This window comes from Neovison vison, chromosome 13 (assembly GCF_020171115.1).
Source record: "Neovison vison isolate M4711 chromosome 13, ASM_NN_V1, whole genome shotgun sequence".
Taxonomy (NCBI): Eukaryota; Metazoa; Chordata; class Mammalia; order Carnivora; family Mustelidae; genus Neogale; species Neogale vison.
The window spans coordinates 109,580,666-109,602,345 of NC_058103.1; the positions used below are offsets into that span (position 1 = coordinate 109,580,666).

General features: G+C 40.8%; 1 long non-coding RNA gene across 1 annotated transcript in view; it reads left to right on the forward strand.

Moving 5' to 3' along the window:
• Positions 1 to 305: 305 nt before the first annotated feature.
• The window catches only part of LOC122893246, a 28,377-nt gene continuing 7,002 nt past the window's right edge, over positions 306 to 21,680 (forward strand). Inside the window, exons 1-2 of the long non-coding RNA XR_006381603.1 lie at positions 306 to 767; positions 9,247 to 9,300. This is a non-coding gene — a long non-coding RNA (uncharacterized LOC122893246). The remainder of the gene's footprint in view (positions 768 to 9,246; positions 9,301 to 21,680) is intronic.

Here is a 21,680-nt window from a genome sequence, read left to right on the forward strand (position 1 = left end):
CCTGCCTTGGGCCTGGCCCAAGGTTCTCACAGGGTTTGAAAGGTTTCCTTGGAGGCAGAAGGGTGGGTCGTCCACCTCTCTTTGCGTCAGGGCTTGGCACTTCCCATGGAAGGAAGCCAGGCTCTTCCTGAGAAAAGCTGCAGGAGGCTAAGCAAACTCGGGCCACATAGGCAAGAATCTTCTGAGCCTCTGTCTGCCAGCCAGCTCCCTGCCCACTCCGCCCCTCATTCTTCCTTCAGCTGACTCTTCACTGCCCTCGCGCCTCACAGAAGTGTCCTTTGCCCAAGCCAGGATACTCTTGCTCATTCTCCTTAACCCTGCCTGGAACTGGGCTCTACCCTATTCCACCCCCAATGCAAGGAGTAACGCCTTCAACCTCTTTCTTGCGTCTGCTCACGCAGCTCTCCCTTCTGGCCATGTCCTGTGTCCTGTGGTCAAAGAGATGAATTTTCTACCCTCCCTATGTGCTTGCTTCCTTTTTTCTTTTTCCTTATTCCCTTTGAGTTTAGTGGGGAGGGGAGAATCCTCGGATGCCAGGACAGCAGCATGGACTCGAGGTAACACAGAGAGGCTGAATAATTCATCTCTGTTCTTAACTCAGCATAAAAGCCCGACCCCCCCAGTTTCCTCTCCAGTCTTCCCTCTAGACCGGGGTCTTCAGACTCCTGCCCTCACCTTAAGTGGAAACCGGGTGAACGCCACATCAAGAGGAGCCCTGAAAGTTGCATCTGGATGAAAAGGGAGCCTCTTGGACACTCCAGCAGCAGGTGAGGACCTCATGCCTTCTGATTCCTTAGAAGTCTGTCTAACGGCCCCAGCGGTAGGTCTGTGAGAACCTCCAAGTGAGGGTTTCTCAGAGTGCCCTCTCTCTTGGCCCTGAGACTACTTCTCTTTTAGGTGTGGCCAATTCTAATTCACTATTGCTATAGAGCTGTAATAGCCTTTTCACTTATTTTTTAAGTTCCGGGATCCCAAAATTTAGTTCAAGTAAACACTTACATGCGGCAAAACATAGGGTCCAGTTCTAACCCTTTGGTAGCTATGTGACTTCGAAAATTTCACCCTCTTTGAGGTAGGGCAGCAAAGCAGGGCTGTGCCCAATTTACTTTCTCCTGCCTTCCAGGTACTCCTCCCTCCCGTCAAGGGCCCGTGATTGGGGCCTTGGCTCAGCCGCCCGTCCATCAGGCAATCATTGATAGAACTGATGTCGCTGAGTACTTTAGAATAGGCCTTGCTTGGGACTTTTTGTGGATTTGGACCAAATGTAAGGCTAGAGGGGAGACCTCAGTGCCGTAATAAGTCCCAGAGGCCTGGTATTGGACAGTACATGCTACAACCTCTACACTCCCGTTCTGAGGATGTGACAGCCCAGAGCTCTGAGAACCAGTAGTCCCAGGACAACCCAGCTCCGGCCATTTGGGGGTGGCAGGGAGGTCACTGGAACGTGGTTCCGCAGAACCCTTCTCTACCACCACCTTCCAGACCTTGTTGGGGGTTGTGAACTGTCTTAGATAAGCTCAGAGTTAAGATTCAGGAGATAATCTGGCAAAAATGACATCAAAGACACGTATTTATCTCTTCCAAAGTAGTTTAACACGTCAAAACTGAAAATAGACACAAAATCATTTTAGTTTTGAAAACTGTTCAATGGAAGCATTGGAATGTGTGATAAAGTGTATTCTTCTCCATCTACTGAGCCAATGTTTTAGAATCTATGAACCAAGGCTGACTGAGTCCGGAAGCTTCCTCCAGATTTAAGCCTTGGCTCCCTCTAGTGTCTCCCTCTATGAGCTCAGTTATCTTCTTTTGCTTGCAACGGACATTTTATTGTATTCCGTTCATAAGATAGTTGTTTCATATGTATTGTTTGTCCTGCTCCCATCACCGTTGTCTTTTTCTAACTTATTTTTAAATTCCTGTATACTTAACATTATATTGGTTTCAGGTGTACAATAGAGTGATCAGACCGTTGTATACACAACTCAGTGCTCGTCAACCTAAGTGACCTTTAATCCCCTTCATCTCCTTCATCCATCCCCCACTCACCTCCCTTCTGGCAACTATCAGTTCTTTGTATTTAAGAGATTTTTTTTTTTCGTCTCTTTTTTTACACAAGCTTTGTTTCTTCAATTTCACTTAGGAGTGAAATCACATGGTGTTTGTCCTCTGCTGGTTTATTTCACTTGGCCTTAGAGCCTTTAGGTCCACCCACACTTTTGTGAATACAGTTGTGTCTTTGAAATGGGAAACCTATACTATGAGGCATGCAATAGGTGCCTAATACTCTAAATGGGGAATAAGCATATTAGAGTCAGGAACAAAGCTAATATGGTGTCCCCGTCTCAAAAAATGGGAAACAGACCCAGAGAACAGCTGCATCATTCACTCCACAAGTGTCCCCATGCTGGGCAACGTGGAGGAGACAAAGGTGCCGACCAGATGGGCCACCTCTCCTGCCCCTAGCAGTGAGGCATGGAAAACGACCTGTGCCCCCATCCCTAAAAGTGGAAACCATAGGGAACGTAAAGATAAGTCTGAGGGATCTCAGGTGAGGGAGGTGGTATGTCAGCTGAGAGATTCAGGATGGTTTTAGGGAGAAGGTAGCACTTAAAACTGATCTTGAAGGATTTGACTGGGTGAAAGGTATAGTGTTGTAAAAGCACATTTGGGGAAGGAAGCCTGAAGAAGAATGCCAGAAGCTGACTGGGATGCCTTAGAGTCCTCGGACAGCAGGCCCGGAATGCCAGCCAGGAAGCTTGCCCTCTAACCAGTAAGCAGGAAGCCCTCCTGAAGGAAGAACTTAGAAAAATGTCTAACTTCTTGAGCATGTATTGAACTCCTGGGTGGCTCAGTGGGTTAAGCCTCTGCCTTCGGCTCAGGTCATGATCCCAGGGTCCTGGGATCAAGCCCCGCATCGGGCTCTCTGCTCAGCGGGGAGCCTGCTTCCTCCTCTCTCTCTCTGCCTGCCTCTCTGCCTACTTGTGATTTCTGTCTGTCAAATAAAATAAATAAATAAATAAATAAAAAGTGAATTCTCCATCCTTGAAGGTGTTGAAGTACGTGATGTGCTCTTATCTAGCCATGTACTTACGATTTCTGAGTAGGTGTGTACAGAGGACTCCTGCATGGACTGGATAATGCTAAGGTCACTTTGAATTGAGATGACCCCGTTAGGATTAGAACTGGATATGTGCTCTAGGAGACAAGGCTGTATTTCTTTTTATACTTAGTAAGTGCTCAATTAATGCTTCCTCACACAACAAATGACATATGAACGTACTTGTGCTTTAGGAAGAGGAATTTGGCAGCAAGTTTTAAACTCAAGTGGCAAGAAGGAGGCGGCGGCACACAGGGAGACGGGCTAGAGCTCCCTTACGTTTTCAAGGCCTACACCCGGTTAGTGGAAATGGGAATGGAAAGTCGATTGGCAATGTGGATGCTGAATCAAGATGACTATTTTGTTGTACTTACTTGTGACCTTCCTCGATAGATGGAAAATCCTGTGAAAGCAGAAGTACCTTGTTTGACTTGATATTCCCACTGCCCAACACTGACTAACATATAAAAGTGCTCAACACGTTTTAAATGTATTTGTGCGGTAAATGTTGGCCGACTTTATGAGTAGGTGGTTGTGATGGTGTTACCTGAGGGGCACTGGATAATCCCCGCTGCTGGACAAGGGGCAGCCGGACTCTGGATCAGAGCCCAGGCCTTGGGTGGTCCTGGTCCTGGGGCAGAGAAGACTCAGGAGACAGCCGCTGCCTTCCTCACTCTGTGGTCTCTGTGACCCATGCCAGGCAGGCCCTCATCTTCAAACTTCATCATGTTTGGGTCATTTGCACCCTTCTTGCTCTTGTCTCTCCCCTCTCTTGTTTTACTTCTCATCAGGATTTGACACAGCTGACCATTTCATTCTTGGAATATTTCTTTCACGTCCAAGACGTGATTTTCTTCCTGTCTTGCTGATGGCTCAGTTTATTCTGGTCATTCTGGCTTAAAATCCTCTTCCCAGTTTTAAAGTCAATGGTTCTCAGCCTTAGTTGCACATTAGAATCTCAGGAAGCTCTTTATTTTAATTTCTTTTAAAGATTTCAGTTGTCCGAGAGAGAGAGACAGCATAAGCAGGGAGAGCAGCAGGCAGGGAGAGCAGCGGGCTCCCTGCTAAGCAAGGAGCCTGATGCAGGACTCGATCCCAGAACCCTGGGATCATGACCTGAGCCCAAGGTAGATGCTTAACTGACTGAGCCACCCAGGCATCCCATGGGAAGCTTTAAAAAATCTCCTGATACAACTCAAGCTGTACCACAAAACCAATTAAATTAGAATCTTTGACGGTGGGTCCAGGTTCAATATTAATTTAAAGCTCTCCTAATTATCCCAGTGTTGTAAACCACTGTTGCAAGTATTAGTGTTCCATGGAGCTTTGTCTTAAATCTTTTCCTGTCTTTAGCTATACCCCTCGGTGCATGGGTTTTAAGAGCATCCTTATTATGTTGACCTATACTTCTAGCTCCAACTTCTCCTCTGAACTATAAACACACATGTAGAACTGCCTATTCGAGATCTCCACTAGGATGCAGACATCTCAGGTTTAGCAGGTGCAAATGGAAATGTTGTCTCTTGTCCACCCTTCCAAATCTATTCCTCCCCAGTATCCCCCGTCTCAGTTGATAGTATCATCTGTCCTGTCGTTCCAGCAAAGACCACTTGGCAGCTATCTTTGACTCCTTTGTTTCTTTCTCCCCTCCCCCTCCATCAAATCCATCCCCCACCCCTGCCCACCCCTCCCCACCCCCATCCCAACCCTCACCCTGGTGTCCAATCCACCCCCCCACCCCCCAATCCCGGCATCCAGTCCACCACAACCCCACCCCCCCCACATCCAATTCACGAGCCCCCCCTACCCCACGTTGAATCCACCCCTGTGTCCTGCTAGTTTTATTTCTAGAATCCATTCTAGACCCAACAACTTTCCTTACAGTGTTTTCCTCATACAGCTCTTGGAGGGATCTTGGAGAACATACATCCTATCCTATTCCTTCATCCAGAAAAAGGTATCTTGTGGTTTCCTATGGCATTTAATACAAAATTCAAGCTCTTGACTTTGGCCTCCAAAGTTCTGCACGATGTGCTCCCTTCCTGCTACTCTTACCTCTTTCTCATGCTCCCTTCATTTGTCTGCTCCTGCTACACACTATTTTTGCTGTTTGCAGGACACATCTTTTGGCTTGGATGCTCTTCACCTAAGTCTTCCCGTGGTTTGATGATGACCATTCAACTTGTGCTCACATCTTACCTCTTCAGAAAGGTTTTTACTGACCTAGTCCCTTCAGGCAAAAAGATCACTGTGGTCCCCATCTGAACCTTGCTTTAATCTCTTATTAGCTGAAATGTTTACTTGTGTTCATTTCTCTGCTCTCCCCCTGCCCCCAGTAGAAAGTGGGGACCTTATCTGTTTTGTTGCCGGTTTGTCTGCTGGCTCTCTGGCACTTGGTAGGTTCTCAATAATTATGTGTTGAATGAGTTGTTAAATCCAGAATGGAAATTCAAACTGCTAGTGAAGCCAACTGTCCTAGCAGATCGTCACTGTGAGGCGGATGAAGTATCTCAGCATGCGGCATGATGAATTCAAGACTCTATTAACAAGTGTTTTAGGGGAGTATCTTGCTTAGTCTTTGGGCAGACTGTCCCCTACCACCACCACCCCCCCAAACTCCCTTTCTTCCTCTACTCATGGTATCTGAAATTCTCCCCTTGGCAATTTAGATTCATTGAATTGAAAGGTCTTCACCTTCCGTACAATTCTCTACTAAAAATCAAATACTTTCAGCATGTTTCTGTTGACTAAAAAGATACAGGAGAGATTTTTTTGAGAGACCAGAGCAAGAGCCGAGGGGACGAAGCACAAAGGGAAGACAGAGGATTGTCATACTAAATTTTCTTCATGATGCCATAATGCCTCTGACTGTGCCCTTTGAGGAAACTGGTCATATAGAAAGCTGAATGGCTGTCTGCCTTAACAAGAAACTTTCTGTTCTTATTCTGTTTCTGTTATTCTGTTGGGACTAGCAACCTCCTGATTTATTTCTCTCTGCCCTGTATACTTCCAATCTCAATCCCCAGTGGAACTTCCTGAGTGTGGGGACTTGACAGTTTGGTAGTCTATCTCTAACGCTCTTCTCCCATCTGATTTGTCTTTCTAGCCTAGTAAATCAACCGGCTCGACCTAGAGCCATAAGAAAGTAGTTCTGTACCGGTGATTTAAAAATACCTAAAAAATGTTATTAAATGCTGGTTAAAAACCTGTTTCCTTATTATAATACTTATATTTTTAATAACATGTTAGGAACAATGAATTGGATTTCCCTAGTGCTAAAATTTGAGTTCTCTAAGAAGCAAACTCAGAGATGGAAACTAGCAGAGTATTCATTAGAAAGTAGGTATGCTTGGGGTCAACATTTTGGGAAGGGAAGGAGGTAGGCCTGGGTAGCCAAAATAACTGAGCTCAGTGCAGTCTCAATGAAGGCCTCCGCTCACCCTTTCGGGAGCTCCTCAGAGGAGCTGAAATGGCTCTTTGCAATCAACTCCCCTTGCAGCGAGGAGGCTAGGCTTTTGTACTCTCCCTTCAAACAGGCAGTGGATGCAAGCTGATCCTGGGTGAAGAAGGTTCTTTGTAGCCAAGGGCAACTTCTGGACCAGCCCTACCACTGAGCTCTGCCCACTGACAGCACTACCTGAAGACAGGTCTGGGCAACCCCACACAGAATCCATTGCACCTAGTGGTTTCATGTTGATGTCACTTTTTGGTTGCTAACATTCGTCTTAGTATCTATCGAAAGACAGCTGAATAAATTATGTACTGAGGGTCTCTACTGAATTGGCTCTACTACTGAGAAAGTTTTCGTATCCATGCTGTGCTTCTGAAATACTGTAACTTTTTCCTAACATATGTTATAATAATATGTAGATACGTTGTTGTTTGTTGATGTCCTTCTTATTTAACATTCTGTGAAACATTCACAGGAAGCACCAGGGTCAGAGATTATTTCTTAGCCATCTGCAGTGGCCAGTCTGGCTGACTAGAAAGGTAAAATTCTACGCTCATTAATCCTGCATACTCCACTGAATCCAAGTCCCAGGAGTTTTCCTTAAAATAAATAAACAAGCAAATAAACAAAATAAATCCCTCAGCCTGGACGATGTCAAAGGAACTAATTATTCAGGCTTCTCATTATAGTTTTGTCTATGTAAGGACTGTGGATTGGGGTCCTGAGTAAGCATAATTGAAAATTAATGTGTTCTATGCCTTAGAGGTGGGGAAATAAAACTGAAATGTCCCACAGGAGGAAAAAAAAATCTTTATTGTGTAAGTGAGACAATAAGATCCATGATTGTAGACTTCATTGCTCAGGCCTGGCCAGCAGATACAAACAAAAGTATCCTTTTTCTATGTGGTCTTTCACATGAACAAGATTGGTCTCTGAAATAGGACTAAATTACACCTTACCTTGTTCATCTCTCTGCAGAAAGTTGGACATGAAAGAACAAGGAAGTTATACTTAGTATCTTCTGCATAGGTCTGAGCAAGTATTAAGCAAATAATTCTTACCAGAAATGATATCCTTCCTTACCAGAAATGATATCCTTGTCTGGGGCTCCAACATTGTGGTTGGGACCTGGAGTTGGTGCCAGTTGGTCCTTAGGCACCTCCGTCTCTCTCTCCTGTACTTTTTCCAGCACCTGTGGTTGATGAGGGGCATCCCCTGCTTCCTTGCACCTTCAGCTTATTGTTGAGGAGGCTATGTTCCATGTTGCATTTGGATGGCAATATAGTCCAATGGCTTGACATGTGATGCTCAAATCCTGGCTTCATCATTTAAGTTTTATCATCTTGGGCATCCCAAATTATCTTCTCTGGCCCTTAAAGTGGTTCTCCTCTAAATTAACAATGACCACAGTGCCTACTAGAGAAGAGTTTCTTACATATCCTACTGCTTTTCCAGTTGACTCTGCTGCATATTTACCCAACAAATGTTTATTGAATGCTCACTATGAACCAGCTATCTAGTAAGTGAATATTGTAAGTGGAGGTAAAAAGAGGATAATTTAAGGTTAATAAGCAAATATCTTTAAATCTATCAAATATGTGTATGTTTTTTCTGCTTTGCACTCATGAGTCCAAAAGATCTCAACTCTGTTCCTTAGAGTTGGTACCACATCTCTACAGTGTTTTAGTAAAATTTCTACTATCTCTGACATGTTATCATGCATCCAGTTCACACATTTGTCAAGTGATGCTGAAAGATTGTTCTAGTTAGTAGTGGAGACAATTAATCCCAAGGGCAATGTGATCACCAATAATGTAGTCTCTCTTATTTGAAGAAAGCCAGTAACAGGTATGAACTCAGCCTGAGTAAATGAAACAATTTGTGGATTTTTTTTCCAGCCATCAAGCTTTAAGAGACCTTGAGGAGTTAAAAATTATTTCTTTAAAATGAAATGCGAGGAAGTCAAGATGAAATAGAAAAAGGGAAAGATGGAATAGTCAGAAAAGAGAAGTTAAAATGGAAATTGGTGGGTGCCTGGGTGGCTCAGTGGGTTAAGCCGCTGCCTTCGGCTCAGGTCATGATCTCAGGGTCCTGGGATCGAGTCCCGCATCGGGCTCTCTGCTCAGCAGGGGGCCTGCTTCCCTTCCCCTCTCTCTGCCTGCCTCTCTGCCTACTGTGATCTCTCTGTCAAATAAATAAATAAAATCTTTTAAAAAAAATTTTTAAAAAAATGGGAATTGGTACCTCTCTGAAATATAGCTATGTTGGTAAAACCTTTGGTATCTTGTTCACTATAAGTGAAGAGAGTTTCTAAAATATAAAAGTTTTGCTGAAGGTAGCAGGAAAGGCTAGCATCCAGTAGTAATTGAGAATAATGAAGGCTTAGTTAGGTATTTTATAATTTAAGATTTTTTTTTTTTTATTCGACAGGCAGAGATCACAAGTAGGCAGAGAGGCAGGCAGAGAGGGAAGGGGAAGTAGGCTCCCCACCGAGAAGAGAGCCCAATGCGGGGCTGGATCCCAGCACCCTGGGATCATGACCTGAGCCAAAGGCAGAGGCCTTAACCCACTGAGCCACCCAGGTGCCCCGGTATTTTATAATTTACATGTCATTCCTTTATTGCTTCTTCCAGCCTACTTCATTTTACTTAATGAATCTCATTTTTTTTTTTTTAAAATTTTGGCTTTTACTGTGAAGGCTATGAGAGAAGTGCCAGGGTCCCACCTCTGCCCTCCTGAGTCAGACCATCCGGTGAGTCGAGCTCATTCACCTATCCATTTTTTTCAATGTATAAAATAAACATAACATTGACCATCTTAACCACTTCTATGTGTACAGTTCTGTGGTATGAACTGTATTCCAATTATTATGTAACCGTCATCACCATCCACTTGCAGAAGTCTTTTCATCTTGAGGAACTGAAAATCTGTGCCTATTAGACAACAGCTTCCCACTCCTCCCACCTCCCTGGTTGCTCAGGGCAACCACCATTATACTTTTTATTTTATGATTTTGGTTACTCTAGGTACCTTATGTAAATAGAATCATATAGTATTTGTCCTTTTGTGATTGGCTTATTTCTCTTAGCCAAATATCCTCAGGGTTCATCCATGTTGTGGCATTTATCAGTTTTATTCCTTTTTTAAGACTGAATAATATTCATTATATCTATATACCACATTTTGTTTATCCAGTCATTCATCAAGGAACACTTCTACCTTTTGGTTTTTGTGAATAATGCTGCTATGAACTTGTGGTACAGATATCTCTTGAAGACCTTGTTTTTAATTATTTTGGGTATATGTGTAGAAGGGGATTGCTGGGTCATATGGTAATTCTATTTTTAATTTTTAAGAAAGCACCAAACTCCTCCACAGTGGCTATACCATTTTACCTTCCCATCAAGAGTGCACAAGGGTTCTGATTTTTCTGACTCCTGTATATCTTTGCCAACATTTGTTTTCTGGTTTGGATTTTTAAGAAAAAATAGTAGTTATCATACTGAGTGTGAGGTGGTATCTCATTGTGGTTTTGATTTGCATTTCTCTAATAATGAGGGATGTTGAGCATTTTTTTCAAGTGCTTATTGGTCTTTTTTACTTCTTTTTTGGAGAAATGTCCATTTCAATACTTTACCCATTTTTAAAATTGGATGCTTGTTTTCTGTTAAATTGTAGAAGCTCTTTATATATTCTAGGTATTAATTCCTTATCAGATATGATTTGCAAATATGTTCTCCCATTCTCTAAGTTGCTCTTCATTCTGTTTTGTCCTTTGCATAGAACATTTTAATTTTTATGTAGTCCAGTTTATGGGTTTTTTTTTTTTCTTTTCTAGCCTGGGCTTTTGGTCTTCTTTCCAAGAAATCATTGTCAAATCCAGTGTCTTGAACATTTTACCCCTATGTTTTTCCATTTTCCACCTATGTTTTCTACAAAGAGTTTTATAGTTTTGGCTCTTAATTTTAGGTCTTTGATTCATCTTGGATTAATTTTTGTATATGGAATATATGATGTAAGTTAAGGATACAACTTCAATCTTCAACATGTAGCAGTTGTACTTAAGTTCCAGAGATATTTCTGGTGTTTGTGAACCACTGTGTTATGTGATATCCAGCTATTTCACCCCTTCTCTAAATACTAGGTCAGTCATTTGTGGCCCAAAAAAACCTTAAAGGATCAAGCACAGAGACAAATACTTGTACAAAGTTCACATACACTAACTAGATTATGCTCACTATTTAAAGTAATTTAAAATGTGAAATGACTGCAACCCACAATGATGTTATTTCCCTATTTTTTTCTTTTTTCACATCTGTTGTTCCAGGTACCCCATACCCCCACCCCAAATCAAGCCTAGAAATAAGCACTTAAAAAGTGATTCTGAACTAGTTGCATAGCTACGTCTCTGGGAAAAAAACAATTAAGCCACCAATTGGGAGACATTTCTGTAACCTAGGCCACACTGTAGTCTCACAAATGAAGCTTCTTTAAAGATGAGCTCACAATCCAAAATTACAAATATTCAAGGAAATACTCATCAACCATAAGAGTTGGCAGAAAAATCTAATATACTTTATATAATATTATCAAATATACTGCATTTTGTTTAAACTTACGATTTTAATTCCATCTTCTGTTCCTTTAAAATAAAAATAAAGTATTTGCTATTTTAACACTGTAGGTTTTGATCAGTGTACCCAAGGTTAATTGAACAAGAAAGTATTCTATCTAGGTTACAGGCCCACCCATTCTACCCACTTCCACAAAATAACCAAATAAGAATATTATTAGAAATATAGCGATGGAAATTAACTGATTAATGAGGGGGGAAAAAACCCACTTTATCTCCAAATGTAGAAATAAACTGATAAAATTTAAATTTCCATTCAGGATAAAAATTCACAAACAAGGGAATAAAACACCTATATGATGAATTTCACTTTGCAGTATGTAACCTTTATACTAGGCGTATACAGCATAATCTCATTCTATTAAAAATCTATACATATATATTCTTGTAGTTCACAAAGGTGTTAATCATAAGTTCTGCTAATAGAAATATAATGTTCTTATATTCAGTTATCTATATATTCTCACTTCATACACTGCATATATAGTGATTTTGCAATAGTAGAAGTAAAACCAGAAAAAAAATTTGTAGCAAACATCATGCTTACAGATGAGATGTCAAACATATAAGTCAAGGATGCCCCATTAGTTCTTTAGTTCTATTTTATTTGAAGTTATAGTCAGTTCAAATAAAGGAAGTAAAAAGAAATGTTAAAGATTTATTTGAGAGAGAGAGAGAGAGAGAAAGAGAGCATGAGTAGGGGGAGAGGCAGAGGGAGGAGAAGCAGATTCCTCCCCAAGCACCAGAGGCTCAATCCAGGACCCCGAGATTATGACTTGAGCTTAAGTCAGACACTTAACCAACCGAGCCATCCAGGCACCCAGAGGAATAAATTTTCTCAAACAGTATAAGGAAAAAGGAGTGCCTGGGTGGCCCAGTGGGTTAAGTGTCTGCCTTCAGCTCAGGTCATGATCTCGGGGTCCTGGGATTAAGCCTCATGTCAGGTTCAGTGCTCAGTGGCAAGCTTGCTTCTCCCTCTCCCTCTACCCATCCCCTTATATTCTTGCTCGCTCATGCTCTTTCAAATAATCTTTTTTAAAATGGCATTAGGAAATAAAAAGATGTTTCTGAACATAGAAAAGTCAACAGCATCTACAGATAAGTGATTGCTCGCTCATGCTCTTTCAAATAATCTTTTTTAAAATGGCATTAGGAAATAAAAAGATGTTTCTGAACATAGAAAAGTCAACAGCATCTACAGATAAGTGATTACAATTTAAAATGGAATTCACCTAGACTGGTGGATATAAAGTCAATATACAAAAATAATTTTCATTTCTATAAAGCAGCAATAAACAAAATTAATAGTGAAAAAGACATGGTGCTGTACATCTATTTGCCCCTCTAGATTCCCTCTTCACCTTTCTCTACACTGGTAGTACCTTGGGATACGGACTGCAGAGACAGGATCCCTTGCTCTCCTGCTTCTCATTCAGTTTGGCAGGTGGTGGTCCCAGCAGGAGATCCAAGCGGGGAGGAAAAGAGGATGGGGATTATATTACCTCATCTCTCTTCCTGTGGGGTTGTTCTTGGCTGGCTGTATCCCTCTATCAAAGGTCACAGGTCCCATCAGAGGGCCCTCTCCACATAGCTATTTCAGTCTTTGCGTTCTGGAAAATTGCCTTCTTCCCATACCTTTAAGTTTAGGAGTGGTAATTGTTCTCTAACATTTCTGCCCCCAGGTACAGCAGAATCCCTGGTAGTTGGCTTAAACCCTGCCTACATCTTTGTAAATGACCTAATGTGAGGATATGTTTCCTACTGGGACCTTCAATGATATAAATATTGTTTATGACAGCAACAAAGAATTTAACTGGTAATAAAAAGAGGCAAAATTTTAAAGCTTAAGTAAAGGACATTTTTAAAAAGCTATTGAGTTGTACCCTGTACATATAGGCATTGGTTTTTCTCCAAATTGATCCATAGACTTGATGAAATTCCAATCAAATTCCCAGTAGTTTTTTTTTCATGAGACTTGACAATGGAAGTCTAAAGTTATATAGAAGAATAGAGGGCAAAGAATAGCCAAGAAAAATTTGAAGAACAGTATATCAGGTAAAGCCTTGCTCTACCAGGTAGTGAGTATTACTGTAAACATGTAGTAATTAAAACTAAAATTGGCACATTATAGATCAATAGGGAAATATAATGGTACTGGGACAATGATTATTCATATGGACAAAATGATAATAAAATTATACACCTATCTCACATTATACAGAATGTATAAATCCCAGGTGAATTATAATTGGATCATGAAAAGCTTTATGATCTCACATTACTAAGAGTATTTAAATAAGGCCCCCAAAACCCCACATTAGATGTAATTGAAAAAAAAACTGATTAATCTGACTACATTGAGTTTTAAAATTCCATACATTAAAAGTCATTTTAGAGAAAGTAAGCATATAAGCCATGGCCTGGAGAAAACAGTAGGTTTACATGTAGAGCATCGTGTGATCTCACAAACATGTGTATTGAAGAGCAATTTAGGAAGTATGGCTCAGTCTTGTTAAACATGCAAAATACCACATTTTTAGAGTAATAAAAGTATAAAGATAAGCATGGGAATGATAAATGCTATTAAATATAGAATAGTATTATCTCAGGGGGAGAAATGAGACCAGAATATGTACAGTGGTGCACAACAATAGCTTCCACAGTTTTTCTTATTTCAGTTTTCTTAGGAAGCGTGGGTGTTCATATTATTCTCTGAAGCTTTATGTGGGAGATATTACCGATCCAAAGGACATGACAAAAGAGTAGAAACTAGATTATCAGGAATCAAGTCCAATCAACCAAAAGTTGTGGGATTTAATTTTTAAAATCTAAGCTAGATACAAACTGTTATATTTAAGAAAAAAAATAGGAAAATAGCAGCATTGTTGAAATGAATAGGCATTTTTTAAAAAAGTAAAATACTTCCTTATTAACTGGAAATCAAAACAGATTTTTGCGGGGGTGGGTAGGAAGTTAACCAAGATGTTTTTCTAGTAATAATTCAGTGTTGACCCAAGGTAAAGGCAATGCAGCAGGAAAACAAAAGTAAGAAAAACACAATGGGATTAGATGAAGTAGGTGTGGGTACAACTAGAGTCCCTGATCCTTGAGCACTTCAGAAACTGGTAAAGAATTTCACAAAACCACTTGTGATCATTTTATAGAATTCTGGTAGAGTGCCTGCCAAGGTTCTGAACAGAGAAAAAAATCAGCACAATGACAATTTTTTAAATAGAAAAGAATGGCTTTTGTATTGTAATATGTCCATCAGGTCAAATTCCTTGCCCAGAAAGCTATTGAACCTTTTGTGAAAGCATTAATTTGCAAATCTTAAAAAATAATGTTGGACTTCAATTCAACATGAGTTGGCTAAGATTAAAATCTGTCAGTTGAATCTAATTTTCTTCTGTGATGGGTCTGTTAAAGGGCAGCGACAGTGTAATTAATTGCTCGAGGCTCAGAAACCCAATTAATCTCTAAGTTGACTTTTATTTCATAGAATGTTAGTGCTAGAAGAGGCCTCAAGGATTATCTAGCCCACCCTCTTCATTTTATAGAGGAAGAAACCAACATCAGGGAGGTCAAATAACTTGTTCAAGGTCAAAGATCCTGTCCGTCTTTGCCAGTGCATCCTGTATGTAGGTTCAGAATTGCATCCTTTAAACTTGTATGGGTTTCTTTGCATCAGATCATAAGATATTATTTGAACACAGGTTTCTCTTATTCCATAAAATACCTGGGAACTCCTCTCATGGGTTTCTACGCCTAAAAATTTTTAAAATTTAGAGCCTGTTCCATATGATTATGTAGCCAAGGGAGAATGGATGGGGGTGTGGGCAGTGTCCTAGTCTGCACATTCAACAGGGGATTTCTAGAAAGAGGAGCAGCCATGTGTGGACTTGTGGGAAACCAGGGGTCCCAGTTTGGCTGTGGGAGTGACCCCGAATGCTGGTGGTACCATGCAGGCTATGTCCTCTCTAGGGATTGATGTGCCTGATTCCGAGATGGAAGTAGAAAAAGTGGGCATGTGGAGTCTTTTTAGAGAAGACATCTGTAGAGTCATGAAGCTAACAAAGATGACGCATGAGAAGATCAGGGACACGAGACAGCTGCTGTAACTGTGGGAAGCAGAGTGGCCCTCCACGTGTCAATGTAGTCATCATGGGGGTGCTCTGCTCCATCTCTCTTCCAGGGAAGCTGCTTCAAGGAAAGCCATGGTCTGAGAACCTCCAGTTGCTGCACATCAGGGTCTGCAGTCCCATTCGTGCTGAGCCCATACTCTGCCAAAGCTGCTCCCAGACAGTGCCTGAGCATGACCAGGGGATTAGAGTCGGGATTTTTTGACCCAACATGGGACATCCCTAATGGGAAGGCTTTGCTTGAGACTCCCAACTGGCCTAGCAGAGACTCCATCAATTGTGCTGCAGTTTGGGGCTCATCCTCTTTTCCTCTCTCCCTTTAAAGATGTCAGACCAGTGTCTGTTCTGAAGGCTCTCCATACCTACCTCTACTTCTCCCTCCCCTTTCTCCTTTATAGACCTTTCCCCAAGTAAACCTCTAGACCAGCTGGTTGGGTCTTGATCTGTATCACAGAAGACCCTAACTGATGCAGAGTATAGCAATCACCCTGGTTGATATCCAGGAGGGATTAAAAAATTACTTGAGAGGGCGCCTGGGTGGCTCGGTGGGTTAAGCTGCTGCCTTCGGCTCAGGTCATGATCTCAGGGTCCTGGGATCGAGTCCTGCATTGGGCTTTCTGCTCAGCAGGGAGCCTGCTTCCCTCTCTTTCTCTGCCTGCCTCTCTGTCTACTGTGATCTCTGTCTGTCAAATAAACAAATAAAATCTTTAAAAAAAAATTACTTGAGAAAAAAATTAGGATCCTGTTCTGCTGAGGGGTGGTTTAGTAGCTATAGTTTCTGTTTGGTCATTGTAGTTATCATTATTACAATTTCTTAACTGTGCTCCTTCATGATGACATGACTTAGGATATATGTATTACAGTGAAATTTACTTCCAGGAGGGAAAAATCCATGTTTCATAGACTCTAAGATATACTCCCCACCCCATTTTCCTCTTTCTGAAAAAATAGACTTAAAATTGATAATTACCGGGCACCTGGGTGTCTCAGTGTGTTAAAGCCTCTGCCTTCAGCTTGGGTCTTGATCCCAGGGTCCTGGGATTGAGCTCCGAGTCAGACTCTCTGCTTGATGGGGAGCCTACTTGCCCCCTCTCTCTGCCTGCCTCCCTGCCTGCTTGTGATCTCTGTCTGTCAAATAAATAAATGAAATCTTAAAAAAAAAAAAAAAAGATAATTGCCATAGTTAAATTGAAGGGTTTTTTTTTTTAAGATTTTATTTATTTGACAGAGAGCGAGAAATCACAAGTAGGCAGAGAGGCAGGCAGAGAGGAGGAAACAGGCTCCCTGCTGAGCAGAGAGCCTGACTCGGAACTTGATCTCAGGACCCTGAGATCATGGCCTGAGCCAAAGGCCGAGTCTTAACCCACTGAGCCACCCAGGCGCCCCTTGAAGGGTTTTTTTTTTTTTTTTTTTAATGATAAATAAAATACTGGGCATTCTACCATTTATGGTGTCATAGATTCAATAAGAAACATTAGCTCAACTCAGGTCACCAGATGCCAGGTACTATTATAGATCCTAAAGGTCTAAGGAGCTAGATTATCCTTTGTGGGTTATTATTTGGCTATTTCTTAGATTCATCTACTATGAAAGGAAAGAAAATCCTAAGGAATAGAATTATATGATAGAGAGCTATACTTACTATGGGTAACTATTGTTATGTGTATATCACTGTAGAAATAACTAGAGATCCAAAGAGGCATAAAAAAATGTCAGGGAGGGGCGCCTGGGTGGTTGAGTCACTTAAGCATCTGATTCTTGGTTTTGGGTCAGGTCATGATGTCATGGTCATGAGATCAAGCCCAAAGTTGGGCTGCCTCTCAGTGGGGGGTCTGCTTCTCTTGCCTCTGCCCGACCCCTGCTTGCACACACATATTTTCTCTCAAATTAAATAAATAAATATATTTTTTTAAAAAGTCAGAGGACACAAGAATATATGCTCTTGTCACTTCTGGCTCTATATACTCTTCTCCTCTTTTTTTTTTTTTTTTGCTAATTTTACAACTGATGTTTCCTTACCGGAAACATTATAGGCCAGGGCTGACTTGTGGTCATTCTGTCATTCTCCCAGCAATATCTTGTATAATGAGATCTATGTGTTTAACACATTGAGTGTTGAACTTCATATTGATACATGGTTAGAAATCCCAAGTGAAGGACCAGGCCAATTCAACAAGCTTATCAATGGTTTCCTGGGAAAGAGGTTATAAGTAAGGATCTGTGGTCTGGATTCCCCATAAATGTGTTTGCTTATCTAAAATTAGATTCTCTGGCACTGACTGCTTTCAAGGTTAGATTGAAAAGATTGTTTCCTTTCTTTCTCCATGTAGCCTTTATGCTTGGATCAGTTTCTCCTAGCATTCCCCATATTTCCAAAATCCTAGAAAAGAATAAATGGGGATCGCTTTGATATACTGCACCATAATTACTGCAAGGATTGCTGTGGTTTGTGGAAAATACTTCAAACATGTTAGATTTAGCAATTATTTGAAAAAAAAAAGATTTTGTATGAAATGATGCCCTAGATATTGTGGAAAAGATTCCATAAAATGAGAAGTTTGCTGTAATTCAGAAGTTAGAAGCATCTCCCTAAGATTGGGAAAGAGAGGCGATGGGATTTAATTTAGTAGTTTTTAAACTTTTTTGACCTGGACCCATAGTTAGAAACACATTTCATATCATGATTCAATATTTTCTTCCTTCCTTCCTACTCTCCTTCCTTCCTTCCTTCCTCCCATTTTTCTATCTTATCTTATTTGTGATCTACATTTTAAAAAATATGGACATGGGGCGCCTGAGTGGCTCAGTGGGTTAAGGCTTCTGCCTTTGGCTCAGGTCATGATCTCAGGGTCCTGGGATCGAGTCCCACGTTGGGCTCTCTGCTCAGCAGGGAGCCTGCTTCCCGAGCACCCCACCACCACCTCTGCCTGCCTCTCTGCCTACCTGTGACCTCTGTCTGTCAAATAAATAAATAAACTCTTAAAAAAAAATACTGGACTTTATGAAAGACCATGAGCTGGGGAGGCAGACTTGATCTGAAACTCTGTCCCACGACTGGCCCCTTCCATGAATCTGGCAAGTTGCTACTTTTGAATCTTATTTTCCTCATATGTAAAATGAACTGGTTTGTCTCCATGATTATATTACATATGAAGTGACTGGCATGTAGTAGATGCTCAATAGATATAAGAAAGTAGGAAAATGCTTTCTAGATGTTTTTCACTGCATTTCCTTGTACCCATTGTCATCTGTCATTTCAAGATAGGGTTGTTGCAGGATTTCTGGGCCATTCTTGTCTGTTATCTCTATTAGCGAACTGATACAGCCTCTCTTTCTGTCTCACTCCCCCCACCCTCCTCTCCTCTCTTTTTTCCTGTCTCCTTCTTCTTACCCATAATTCCTCTCTGTTTTCTGGCAACAGACCAAGCAGGGCTGGGTCTTAAGACAGTGTAAATAGTCTTGCATCAATACTCCTTTGCCTTGCCTCAAATGCTCACAGCCAGCGTGGGTTCTTTTGCTCTCCCTCCTCAGGGAGCTGCTGTCTTCGTCTGCCATTCCTCCTGAAGGGTTATTGTGTGCCTCTTTCTCTCCAGTATCTGGCATGGATGCTCAGGTCCGAGTGCCCAGTCATTCTCCTTTCCTAGGAGGCCGCTCAGGCTCTCTGCAAATTATCTCTCCTGGGCCTGCCCCACTAGCCTTCCAGACATACTCACATTTCTCTAGGTACATAGCTGATGTGCTATTATTTATTTAATCACTTCCTTATCATTGCATACCTGCATTACTCCCCCCCTTTTTGGGGCTAAATTGGAAAATTCCACAATGAATAAAATAACGCATTTAGTGATTTAAATTTGAGGTCTAATTAATTTTCCATTAGAAAAAAATGATACAAATATACCAAATTTGATCAAATTAGGTAGTTTTTCCAAAGTAAGAAGTGAAAAAAAGAACTTTCTAAAGGTAGTCCACATATATGTGTATTTATGTATTAATATGTACATACATATTGTATAAAATCAGAGATTTATAATTCAGAAAGAGACTCCTCCGTACTTTGCAATGAATTGAACATGGGCATCTTTGCTTTACCACTAGCCAGATTACAGTGTCTCTGCACCAAGTGACAAATCCCTAAGCAATTATTATTTGCTGTTGCATATCCTGTTTATATATACATGATATGTATGTGCCAATTCCCCATTTTAATACTAATTTATATCACTTTTCATTCATTTCTGTTCCTGTACCTGTTGTGTCTGAAACATCTTTCTCTTATGCTTAGAATGTGACAAAATGCACAAAAATGGGCAATTGAGGCAATTACCTATATGAAGATAATAATTTTTTTCAACTATGCGATATTTTATTTTATTTTTAAAGTAATTATTCTACTGAACATTGGGCTCAAACTCAGGACCCTGAGATCAAGAGTCGCAGGTCCTACCAACGGAGTCAGCCAGGTGCCCCTGACCTACATGGTATTTTATTTTATTTATTTATTTTTAAAGATTTTATTTATTTATTTGACAGAGAGAGATCACAAGTAGGCAGAGAGGCAGGCAGAGAGAGAGGAAGGGAAGCAGGCTCCCTGCTGAGCAGAGAGCCCGATGCGGGACTCGATCCCAGGACCCTGAGATCATGACCTGAGCCGAAGGCAGCGGCTTAACACACTGAGCCACCCAGGCGCCCCACCTACATGGTATTTTAAATAAAAGTGGCTTTCAAAAAAAATTACCCAGATAAAATTTTACTCATATCCACAGTGAATATGCATTCCTACTGTGTAGTGTCACCCAACCTTGGAAATGCATGTATAACATGTCTATAGTTACTTTCCAAGGTCGCTTTGGAATTTACCAAGTCAGCTATTTCCTATAGAATTGGTGAGGATGAAAGTGCAAGGATGAAAAGCAAGAGAGCAGGGAAGGGAGGGACCCACTAATCTAGGTTGAAATGGGGTGACAAGTCATTTAACGATGTCCTTTTCCTCCCTCCAGTCCACAAACAGTATTTAGAGCTTGATTCTATCATCACCTTGTCAATGCGATTCCCAGATTATGGTGGCTAAAATATCTGGAAACAGATTTTACTGTCTCAATGAAACAATCAGATTCAACATATGGAAACTGGCTTATTCTGAATCAACCAGAAATAGTCACTTCCTAAGTGCATATCACAGAGAGAGAAAGTAAGAAAGGAAGTTATATACAATGAAACCATTAAATGCAGATTTGCCACAAGGCAAGATGGTAATGCTTGAACATTATGAAGTGTGGAAACTGCACAAGCACATTATATTTTAAACACTTCATCTACTTAACAAACTATGTACACTCTTCAACTAAATAAGATGAATTGAGATTCAAGAGGCAGCACCGTACTGGAAAATCTCATCCTAAAGGCATCCATTAATATAAATCAACAGTAGCAATTTGGTTTGATCATTTATTTGCAAGAATCATTAAGGTTTATTAGCATAATTATTCCCTGTGGGATTTCATGTCAAGGAAATGAAAAATGGCATTATCAATATTTAAAAGATAAGTGTGTAATGTTCAGAGTACTTAAACAGTCATCTGCAGGTGGTGTCCAGCTGCAGCAAATTAGATTAGATTTGGGCATTTTTCTGAATGAAAGAAAAATTGCTTTGTTTTAATTGCTTCATTTTTTAAAGTAATACAATTTTGTAAATTTCTACTGTATGGTTAGAACTTACAGTGTATAGCTATAATGTGCCTTATTTCAGATCAGGAACTATGTTATGTTCAATCCTGTTATAACTATTATTAAGAAATATTAATCATATAACCCATCATCTATTATTATTATTATTATTATTGATTTTTAATTTTTTAATTTTTATTAACATATAATGTACTATTTGCTTTAGGGGTACAGGACTGTGAGTCATCAGTCTTACATAATTCACAGCACTCACATAGCACAGACCCTCCCCAACGTCCATAACCCAGCCCCCTATCCCTCCCCCGTACCCTCCAGCAACCCTCAGTTTGTTTTCTGAGATTCAGTCTCTTATGGCTTGTCTCCCTCCCCGGTGCCATCTTGTTTCATTTTTCCCTCCCTTCTCACCATTGTCCCCCGCCCTCCCTCTTAAATTCCTCATATCCGAGAGATCATATGATAGTTGTCTTTCTCTGATTGAGTTATTTCGCTTAGCATAATACTTTCTAGTTCCATCCACGTCATTGCAGATGGCAGGATTTGGGGGTTTGTTTCTTTTTACCCACCATTTATTAGGAAAAGCTCTTTCCTTTTCATACACAAGACTTTTAGTCTAGACCTGTGGGTGAAAAGCTAAATTCCAAAGGGAAATAATGCTGGGAGGGCTTAAATCCT